The sequence below is a fragment of the Staurois parvus genome, unplaced genomic scaffold, assembly GCF_062004578.1.
Source record: "Staurois parvus isolate SC_StPar_1 unplaced genomic scaffold, SC_StPar_1.0 ptg000402l, whole genome shotgun sequence".
NCBI lineage: Eukaryota > Metazoa > Chordata > Amphibia > Anura > Ranidae > Staurois > Staurois parvus.
Window position 1 is genome coordinate 7725001 of NW_028318198.1, and position 12378 is coordinate 7737378.

Genomic DNA, 12378 nt, shown 5'->3' on the forward strand with positions numbered 1-12378 from the left:
TACCATGTGATCCAGGTATCTGGGGGCATTTGGGGTGTCCTTAACTTCACACTTATACCTGCTACAGATTGCAAAAGCAGTGAGATTTAAATGAGGTGCAGGAAACAGGTATGGAATGTGGGTTTCCCACATGACATTCTAGTGTGAACTGACCTTTTAAAAAAAACAAACAAATGAAAAAAAAAAATCTAAACTTCATTCAAAATTTAGGAAAAGCTACACACTGTCTGTAAAAAGTTCCAGTGCACAAAAAATTGGGTGTGACTACATTGCTCCAAATACTGTATGTAACTTAATGTGCATGGTTCAGTATTCATCTTTGTGTCAGAGACCTGAGGGAATCATGGGGAAATAAATTCAATTTTCAAAATCATTGAGATTTGAGTAAGTTTGTAATTTTAATTTAATTTCTAATTGTCACAGTGGGATTTATTTACTAAAGCTGGAGCGTGCAAAATTGGTGTCACTTATGCATAGAAACCAATCAGCTTCTAAATCCAGCTTATTCAATTAAGCTTTTACAATAAAACCTGGAAGCTGATTGGTTTCTATGCAGAAATAAGCCTGCTTTTGCACTCTCCAGCTTTAGTAAATAAACCCCAGTCTGTCAGTTCAATTCCACAGTATAATGCAATTCTAAGGTTTGAAAAATTCAGGGCCTCCAAATTTTCCATTATTTATTCCTTTGCATCCAAAAATGTAGAATCCTTCTGAATTGTTGTGACATATGGATATTGAATCCATACAAAATCTTCCAAAAAAAGGCAACATCTTTTGAATACATCTGGACCAATGAATATACGAAATTAATGCCAAATATAAGGAAATTAATCCCAAAAATGAATCAGTTCAATATAAAGAATACAACAACAAAAAATTCTTCAGTGGACATTGTGCACATGTCTTATGCTGATGGACATTGACTGAAAATATGACACTGATGTTACAAAAAAAGGCCTTAACAAATGAAATTGCAGCCATCAATAATCACAAAATATATAAGGAAAGATACCCTTTAAAAACATTCAGCCAGTTATGACTGTAGACAGTGCACGTGGAGAGGCTCTAAAGAATCTGCAGGACAATCGTTAGCAGCATCACCCCCTAATTCCTCAAGATGCACAGCATTTTGCTACCTAAAGAACCTACCTACCTACCAATTCATACAGGTCCTACATTAATCTGTCCCTATGCACTTTATTAGCAGCATTTTCTATACTTTCCCTAAGGTCACCAACCTGACTACACAATTTTTATGCAGTCAACTTTAAATTTAACAAAACTATGTAATAGGAGAATTTACATAATCAATCCAATCAATTTCATCCAGGTAGGCAGACCCTTGCGCTACGTTGTTATAGTTGGATCTAAAGGAGCTTGCGTAATCAGTTTGTGAAATGTAAGGTGAGCCTAACACACCTATTGTCAATATGGCTGCTGGGAACACTGCCTTTTTACAGTGAGTTGTTGGCACATTACAAAGCCCTCATTACAGTTTATTATAAGCTACCTGAGTTCAGAAGTCATAGAGTGTATTATTGATAGTATGTTGCTATGTTAGTGAACAGCTAGCTTAGATTGCTGTGTCCACAATCTTCAAATGGGTAGGGTTTGCAGCAAACCCAACTTCAACCCAAACCTGAAGCTCATTTTTGCTGACCACCAACAAGCGTGAAGCAAGTGAAGTTTGAAATATCTAAACTTCAGTCTTGCATGATTTTTTCCAGGTCAGTGACTTGGTAATCGATAGCAGGATGAGGAAAGTTAGCAATGGAAGCTCCAATATTTGTTGTCAGTAACTTAATGGTCAGGCGAGGGATGATTTTCCCAAAACCTGCATTTTTAAAAATAAGTCAGCAACAGAAGTTCTAATATTTTTAAACTCACAGATTCCTTTTAATGTTAGATTGCCTTTAGGCAGCAAAATATACACTCTAGAATCCACAGCAATGTCCTTTATTGTAATAGAAGCATAGTCTTTGATGAGCTAGTTGCTTGTTGAATAGGGATGTCAGGGGGTGGAATATAGTAAACACATGTAATTAGCAATAGAGTTCTGCACACCACTAGTATCTGCATTATTTTGCAACCAAAAAAAAAACACATTTTTTAGGGTGCTTAATACCCTCCGTAGTCTATTAACCTGCTAGTACAATTATTTTAAATATATAGAGTAAGCACACCACAATCTGTAACAAGAATGTATTTGAAATAAAGTTGTATTTAGCATACAAGTGAAAATATATAATAGGTACAATATCCAAGTATGTCAGATCAGACATAATACAAGAAAGATATTTGCTTCACTGTTAATTTCAATCTAAATCCAAAAACAGTGCATAAATGTAAATAGGTAAAAATGAGTACCACTTAGTCATGCAGAAGCTGATGTTCAGTACCTTCAGTAATTCAATACTCTAAACAGAATAATGGCAGGAGGTTCTTAAAAAAGGGGGTTCCTACACCCCAGAAACATAGGGTTCTTCTTCCTCCTTCTCATTTCACCAGGTCTGCTTTTGTCAGGACCCTGATCTGAACCTGCAACCTCTGCTAGTTTCTGTTCTTGCTGAACCACATGCGATGCTGGACAGCTCCCTGTCTGATTGTCTGATTCCTTAGACAACCTTGCCTTGTGTCTTGTTTCTCTTAACCCTTTGCTCCTCCCATGAACCTTCTATTGAAGCCATGCCTTTGCACTTCTTGTTTACCAGATTATTGTGCTCTCTCCAGCCAATATCTTACTCTTGTTAATCCTGCTGCCATCCAAGTCTTTGCTACCACTCGTTACCAGCCTTTTTTTTTTCCTTGACTATGCTTCCGTTTGATCCCAACCTTCAACCACTTATTACCAACCTTTGGCTTGTTCCATGACTATGCTTCACTTGATCCTAACCTGCAACAACCTGTTACCAAACTTTGGCTTGTTCCTTGACTACGCTTCTGCTTGATCCCAACCTGTAACCACTTTTTACCAACATTTGGCTTGTTTACTTACTAAGCTTCTACTTGACCCTTGCCTACTATATCTGCTACTGGATTCCAAATTGCTCACCTTGTGGGGTGATCCTGTGAAGCTCAACCTGGTACTAACATGTGGCAAAACCCATCTCCACCATCAGGAGCTCTTTTAAATACCGGTTAGTTCTTAGACCCCGCACCTCAGGTGAGCCCACATCATCCACCAGGGTGACATGCTTACCTACCTACCTGCTTACCTACCTAACTTTACCTGCTGATTGGTGGGAGACTTTCTATTGCTATAGCTACTGGTCTCCAAGCCTGACCTCTGACCATGACAGCTTTCCTTGGTATTATTCTAATCTGGGTACTGAATTCCTGTATGTATTTCTGAACATCAGCTACTTAAAGGATAGGCTCACCTTTGGGAACATGTTACACATGTCACAAGTTTTCATGGTGGAACATGTAACATGTTCCCATAGCCTCAGCCACCGCCCCCTCCCTCTGACAGATAGTACGGGGAGAAGTCTCCATGTACTACCTGTCAAATTTGAAAACAGTATGGCCGTGCGGGGCTCCGCTCACACTGACGCATCATTCATTCATGGACTTCTGTGAATGAATGAATTGCAAGGGCTTGTAGTTTTCAATGAACTACCACGGCACTGTGGAGCTCCGTGGTAGTTCATTGAAGCTTCCTGTCAGAATATCTGCTTGCTTGTACATCCCGTACGACAAGCAGATTTTCTGACTGGTATGCAGGAGACTTGCATAGCATGAATGATCTACTGATCGCTGGTGCAATGCTTTCCAGGCTCTTGTAGACAAAAATAATAAATGCACATATTTTCACCTGCAAAAAATTTATTATTTTTGTCTAAAATGTGAACTTATACTTTAATTAATAAGTGGTGCTCACTTTACCTATGTACATGTACTGTATGTATAATCCTTGGTTATATATAGGAACATACAGTGCAGCAAATTCCTTGTGCTTGTTGTGATACGCCATACATGGATATTTGTACCTATTGTATAAAGGCACTTACAGCCCTGAGCGAACTATTGTCGCTTTATAAATACTGTATAATAATAATAATAATAATAATATGTTGAACAGTTTTATTGCAAAAGCATTCTTGTTATGTGGTATGCTCATTATGTATATTTACGGAGATCAACCATGTCCTCACAGCTGCTAGATGTTTGATAGCATTGAAATGGAAGCAACCACTCCCCCTTTAATAAGATATGGGGACCATGGCACCTTCTGGAATCACACTAGTCTCATTAATATTCTAAATAATGTCAAGTAGCGCTTTTTATGTGACCCTGACACCACAGCTGCTGTACCAAGTGCTATACTAATCGTATCAGCCCTTATATATATTCTCTCTTTTATACAGCCCTATTGGTTTTTGTTTAAACATGTGCAATAAACAAGCATATTCTCTGCATATTTATATACTAAAATAAAAATTCAACATGATTCAATAAAGTTTCCTTTGTGCTTCAATAAAGTATCTCTGTGCACATAAAGTGTAAATGTGCTTCCACTTATTCACAGTATAATGCACAATTCAAACTTTTTAAACTGTCTGTGCTCAAAAAAGTGCTTCATTTACAACAGTCAATGCCATAGTGTTCCCGAAATCCTCCACCATAAGCACAGAACACACACCAGGTTTATATGACTATAAAAATTATTTGCGCTTAGTGAAACAAAAACCAAAAAGAGTGCTGCTCCCAAAACAGTTGAATAACCTTATGGTAATCTAAAAATACACTTGGTGAGCATCTCTACATTTATAGCAATACAATATACAAAAAAGGCTAACAAACCACAACTTTATAATAAATAAGTACAATCCGTCATGTGAAAGCAAAACCAGACATATGAAAAGTGAAAAAGTGCTCAGTCCAACATATATTCTCCAAGATTTAATCAAATCTTGAAAAATGGTGAGCAAACGTGATTCCTCCACAAAGTAAATGATCAGCCTCTTACCAAAAATATTGATCTCACTTTCCAGAGATCAATACACGCTTGTGTGCTCGTACTCAGCACTCATCTCACTGATATGATACTTTCGCCTCCTCAGCATAATATGACAGACACCAGAAGGAATCTTCTTGTGCAATAAATGGATATTCCCTCTGGAATAAAAAAAAGAAAATTGTTTTACGATATAACACCTTTGATCTTCTCCTCTGGAGGGAATATCCGTTTATTGCACAAGAAGATTCCTTCTGGTGTCTGTCATATTATGCTGAGGAGGCGGAGAACGTATCCTATCAGTGAGATAAATGCTGAGCATGAGCACTCAAGCTTGTATTGATCTCTGGAAAGTGAGATCAATATTTTTGGTAAGAGGCTGATCATTTATTTGATGGAAGAATCATGTTTGCTCACCACCTTTCAAGATTTGATTGGATCTCGGAGAATATATGTTGGACTGAGCACTTTTTCACTTTAAATATGTCTGGTTTTGTTTTTCACATGATTGATTGCACTTATTTATTATAAAGTTGTGGTTTGTTAGCCTTTTTTGTATTAAGAGGGTTCACAAGTTTATATTGTATTGCTATAAATGTAGAGATGCACACCAAGTGTATGTTTAGATTTATCGTATATGACTACCTATGACAGGTGAGTCATACAATGCTTATTATCATGGATAACCACCATCAGCCTTCTGCTTCTTGGGCCAGCCTTCCTTTTAAATGTCTCACACAACATGTAGGGAGAGATGGAGGGAGAATACAATAGTGTAAAAACTTTAAAACCACTTCCACAATGCCTACTCACATTGTTAGGTGCATACCCTTGCTCCAGGATAAAAACACGTTACATCATAAGCATAGAGATAAAACGGATCTGGCTCTAGGCTCTCTCATCACCACCTTCCATATTAACCACTTCCAGTTTCCCTATGTGGGATGATGTCCCTTCCTGCTACACCCCTACACGTGTTTCGTCTTCCTGACGTTCTCAAGAGGCAAGAACACTTTATTGAATCATGTTTAATTTTTATTTGAGTATATGAGCATTGTAGAGAATATGCTTGTTTATTGCACACGGTTAATCAAAAAACAATAGCGCTGTATAAAAGATAGAGTAAATATAATAGCTCATTAATATTCTGCCTCTGGTGTTCAGTCTGTTTCAAGTGATCCTGTGGGGTGAGTCCCTTCTTCTGGTTCTTTTTTTTTTCTCTTTTTCTTTCTTCCTTTTCTTTTTCTTTTTCTTATTTGTGCCATTTCTATGTGAACAGCATAGCCGTACTATTTACAAATAGTGTAGCTGTAACATTTATGATACAACAGAATTTTATTGACTCTGTAATATGGTGGAGATCTATGTGATAACTAGATCAGGATATTCCTTTTTTCATGTACCCTTACTGGTTTTAGAATTTGCAATTATAAAGTTATAGGGTTAATATTTGTATTAACTTCAACATTCTTAGAATGTTGCTGGCCTTTTTTATGGATGTTTCTTAGACCACAGTCATGTGCTTTCTATAATCCATGTGGTATGTATGCTACTTTATTTTCTTTGTCCGGATGTTTAATCCCACTGTATTTTGTGATTGTATATGTAATTTCTTGCTCTTTCTTAAAAAAAAAATCAATAAAAAGAAAGTTATAACAAACTTTTTTGGGTGGAATATAGTAAAGCCAACCAGATATCGTATGTACTCTCCAGCGCCTCAGGATATGCACAGCCAAAGGGGAAGCCAAGGGTACCAGGACAGCGACAAGCAAAGGAAATGCTTCAGGGGTGCAGCCCTCCTCAGATGGGGAAATCAGCCACTGGATAGAGAGAAAACAGGTGGCGCACACACCTAGTGCATTATCCAAGGTTTATTGTAGGAGTGAAAGAATAATAAAAACATACTCACAGATGAAGCATTTATCTAAAAAGCATAGAAAAATGGCAATGGCCACAACAGCAGGCAAGGTGTTCTCACTGTCAGTGCAGTCAAATGGCTGACGCGTTTCGGGGACAATGCATCAACAGCAAGGCTCCTACTTTCCATTCATCATACATCTGCATCAGAGGTTGGTCATCAGCTCTGAGGAAAGGGATTTGTATCTGAAACGCATCAGCCATTTGACCGCACTGACAGTGAGAACACCTTGCCTGCCATTGTGGCCATTGTCATTTTTCTATGCTTTTTAGATACATGCTTCATCTGTGAGTATGTTTTTCTTATTCTTTCACTCCTACAATAAACCTTGGATAATGCACTAGGTGTGTGCGCCACCTGTTTTCTCTCTATCCAATAGTAAAGCCAACCCCCATTTGAAAGACTTCACCAAGTGCATTTTATTTGCCAATTTACCTGTATATTTCATTTTAATGTCAATTTTAAAATTATAAAAATAAATACATGAAAATTGGTATTGCTGTCAGATAGTCAAATTAACTCAGAAATAATTCTGAAAACCTCCTTACTGCTTTTTAAAAAAATAGGGTAATGTTTAACACATGCACTTTATGATTGTACCAACTGTCCATCTTGTTTGGGAAAAAAACATCATGTATATTCCAATGGGGAGTCTGGCAATTAAATATTATCCTTGTAAATCACCTTCAAATACTTCGTTCTTTGAAATATTTGATCAGCACTGATATTTCTTGGTTGCTCAGTAAGATTGCTAAAAACTCCAGGAGATTGGTAATTTTATGAAAAATGCTTCCTTTTCTCTGATCAGCTGAACATTATCCACAAAGGAACAAAAATACAGCTCTCTCCACATCCAAGGAGCTATTGTGTAAAATAATACATATCACTTTTATTGCCTATTCAGGATGCAGCCATATAACACAACATAACTTCTCTCCCGGAATTATTTGCTCTTCAAAATCCTTTTGCTTAAAGAAGAAAAAGGGCAAGCTCTTTCCTAATGTTATCTTCAGGGACACATGAACTGTTCCACAATACCCAAGCTGATACTATTCACAGCATAATCCCTAATATATGTTTAAAAGCTTGCTGTCTTTTTTGTCTAAGCATGAAAGCAAAGTTTGAAGGACTGATGTAGAAAGCTTCCTTTCTCTTCTGCTTTATTTTTGTATTTGTTCAATTCTCCACGGATTGTGAAGATTTGGGATTAGACAAATGTAAAAGATGCCGGAAGAGACTGAAATAGTAAAATGAGCCATCCAATCTTCTTACAGAGTTTTGTCAGTGCCAAAGAGCACTTAAAGGAATAATAAAGGAACTTTGAAAATAGTGTGTTTCATAACAAGCAGCAGATTTACAAAACAACAAAAGCACTTAGTGGTTTAGTGCAGTTTGCACTTGTCTTACAAAAGTGCAACTTTAATAACCTATAAGAGATTGGGGTCTATGCAACAGGCCCATGCAATATATATATATATATATATATATATATATATATATATACATATATATATATATATATATATATATATGCACAAACACACTATATTGCCAAAAGTATTGGGGCACCCCTCCAAATCATTGGATTCAGGTGTTCCAATCACCTCCATGGCACAGGTGTATAAAATCAAGTACCTGGCATGCAGACTGCGAAGAATGTGTCACTCTCAGGACCATGATAAGTTGCCACCGTTGCAATAAGTCCATCTGTGAAATTTCTTTGCTACTAAATATTCCACGGTCAACTGTTAGTGGTATTATAACAAAGTGGAAGCAACTGAGAACAACAGCAACTCAGCCACCAAGTGGTAGGCCACGTAAAATGACAGAGCGGGGTCAGCGCATGCTGAAGTGCACAGTGAACCGAAGTTGCCAACTGTTTGCAGAATCAATAGCTAAAAACCTCCAAACTTTGTGTGGCTGTGCAAAGCATCGGATGCAGGGGTGTAAAGCATGCCACCACTGGATTTTAGTGCAATGCTCCCAACTTGGTGGGAACAGTTTGGGGATGGCCTCTTCTTGTTCTAACATGACTGCACACCAGTGCACAAAGCAAGGTCCATAAAGAAATGGATGAGTGAGTTTGGGGTGGAGGAACTTGACTGGCCTGCACAGAGTCCTGACCTCAACCCGATAGAACACCTTTGGGATGAATTAGAGTGGAGACTGTGAGCCAGGCCTTCTCATCCAACATCAGTGCCTGAGTTCACAAATGAGCTTCTGGAAGAATGGTCAAACATTCCCATAGACACACTCCAAAACATTGTGGACGGCCTTCTCAGAACAGTTGAAGCTGTTATAGCTGCAAAGGGTGGGCCAACTCAATATTGAAGCCTACAGATTAAGACTGGGATGCCATTACAGTTCATGTGTGTGTAAAGGCAGGAGTCCCAATACTTTTGGCAATATAGTGTATATACAGTACCTATGATATTACTTTTTTTCTTATGACACCCAGAAAAAAGTGCAAAGGATTCACAGATTTAAGAGAATCCTGAAGCACTGTGAATATGATCTGAGGGTAAAAGAAAGCATCTGGAGGTGACTACTTTAAGAAATAGTAGGTGTGACTCTCCCACTAGTTTACTGTACCATTCTGACTGTGTTATGCATCTACCTGGATGTTTAAAAAATTGCCAGCAGGCATGCCTTGATAGCAGATTATTTCAAGAGAATTTATCAAAATTGGGGCAGCTGTGCATACCATCCAATTAGCTTCTATCTTCAGCTTGTTCAGTTAAGCTTTGAAAATGAAAGATAGAAGCTGATTGGTTGCCATGTACAGGTTCTCCAGTTTCTGGCTGCTCCAGTTTTCATAAACTCCTTGATGTATGTTTCTTCTACCAAATGCTGCTATCAGTTTTTCCCTTAAATATACACTTACTATAGTGCATGCACAGTGCAGTGTAGAGCAACATAGGCGGTTGTTGTGACATCAGTGTCCGATCAATGGCTGAAGAAAGAAGTCCCAGAAGAAGACCAGAAGAATATGGCAGCAGCAATAAGGGGGAGTGTGGACATTGCATTACTAGAGGAGGGCAGACTGGGAAGTAAGTCTGCCATAATGTGCAAGTTCCACTTTTGGGCCAGCAGTGTTCCAGCAGATCACCATGCTATGAAGAATACAAATGACTACAGGAAAACAGCTTAGGATAGCAATTCAAGTAGCGGTAGGGATTGCAGAACACACAGTAGCAGGGACTGGAGTCAGACAATCAACACAATGCACAATAGTTAGGTTGTGAGGTTTTCATTCTGTTAAATTATACCTGGAGATTTTGTCAGTCAAAGCAATGCCTAATATGCTCTTTAACCACTTGTCATTCAGAAGATTTACCCCCCTTAATGACCAGGCCATTTTTTTGCTATTCAACACTACACTATTTCAATTAGTAACTGTGCGGTCATGCAACGCTGTACCCAAACAAAATTGATGTCCTTTTTTTCACACAAACAAATAGAGCTTTCTTTTGGTGGTATTTGATCACCACTGGGTTTTGCCCTTTAGCAAATACCTTGGAGTGTCTACTTTTCAAAAAGGGGTCATTTGGGGGGGGGCTTCTATTATCCAGGACCAACATTAGAAGCTCATGCCACACATCACTCACTCTTCTAACCACTTGAAGACCAAGCCTTTTCTGACACTTTTTGTTTACATGAAAAAACATTTTTTTTGCTAAAAAAATACTTTGAATGCCCAAACATTATATATTTTTTAAATCAGCGGCCCTAGAGAATAAAATGTGGGTGTTAAAATTTTTTGTCACACAGTATTTGCGCAGCGATTTTTCAAACAAAATTTTTTTGGAAAAAAAAACTTTTTAAAATTTTAATGCACAAATGCACAATATATTGTACAATTGTTTGATAAAATATAAAAGATGATGGCACACTGAGTAAATGGATACCAAACATGACATGCTTTAAAATTGCGCACATCCATACAACGGCGACAAACTACATATATTTTTAAAATTCATAGGTGACACTTTAAAGGCCTTTACAGGTCACCACTTTAGATTTACACAGGAGATCTAGTGCTAGAATTACTGCCCTTGATCTGAAATTTGTGGTGGTATCTCACAAGCATGGTGCAATCTCTGCGTACACACCGAGACAGGACTGTCGCTTGCATTTTTGTTTGTGTGCGAGCAGGAGGGTGGGGGTGATTTTTTTTTTATTATTTATTTAGTTTTTTTTTTTGTTTACACTGTCCCTTTCATTTCTTTTTTTTTTACTTTTATTGTTATCACAGGGAATGTAAATATCCCCTGTGATAGCAATAGGCATTGACAGGTACTCTCTTCTGAGAAATCTGGACTTTAGACCCTAGATCTCTCCTCTGCCCTTAAAGCGTCTGAACACACAAAGATTGGTGTGATCAGATGCTTTCCCAATTTTAAAATGTCCCTGTTTATATCCGGCAAAAAAGAAATGATGAAATGCTCATAGCTTCCGTTATCTTAGACCATAGAGATAACTGGAGGCATTTCAGTCTCCAAACAGCTCTATGGTCAGACAGCGGAACTGCCGGCTGCATTCTCTGGTTCCCCGGTGGGAAAGGAGAGCCCAAGAAAACCATAAAAGGCGGAGGGAGGGGGGGAACATCCCTTCCCACTGCTTTCAAAAGCTATCCAGTGGCTAATTAGCCACTAGGATTGCTTTTACATGAAAGTTGACTGCCAGCTGAAAAAAATTATAGCAGGATGATGCCTGTAGCTGCAAAACCACTCAAAGCCCAGCGATGTATCAGTATATTGCTGGTCCTTATTGGGCATATATGTAACAGCAGAGAACATGGGAATATGGTGAATCGAGTCTGTGGACCAATATGGCCACAATTCATTCTTTTTCGTAAGGGTTAGGCCCAAAAAAGTTTTAAATTCAGAAACCGTGATAGATTTTCATGCGAGTTGTCTGGCAGGAGCTGAAATTTGGTGGGCGGCAATGTATTGTTGTTCGGGCAGTGCAATAGTGTGTGGGCAATCTAACGCTTGCTTACCTTGGCTGGGAGCGGTCAGGGCAGGGCTGTAGAACGGACAGGTAGGCCTAGTGGTAGGGTAACGCACTGACTGACGACAACCACCACCAACAGACCGGAGTCCCTCAGGGCGCGGAGTCTAAGTCCCAGGCTGCCCTTCACCAGGGCCCCTGATGGTGGGGATGGACTTGACGCAGCCAGGAATCAGGTCGTGGCCCCCGAGACAACCCGGCTGCTGTAATGGCCACCGCCAATGGCGTGTAACTGGTAAGAATGACAATAGCGTAGTCAGGCAGGCCGGGTCGACAACAACGGGACAAAACGGTACAGAACACTAGACAGAGAATCACAGGTCACGGGCCGAGTTCAGCAACGGAAGGACAGATCGAAGGATAACACAGAGAATGGTCTAGTCACCAGCCGAATCAGATACCAGAAGAGTCACGAGAGTATACACAGAGCTGTAGCAAGACAAAGACACAAGACACAAGTGCAAAGGGCATGTGCGGATCACAGGCTTAT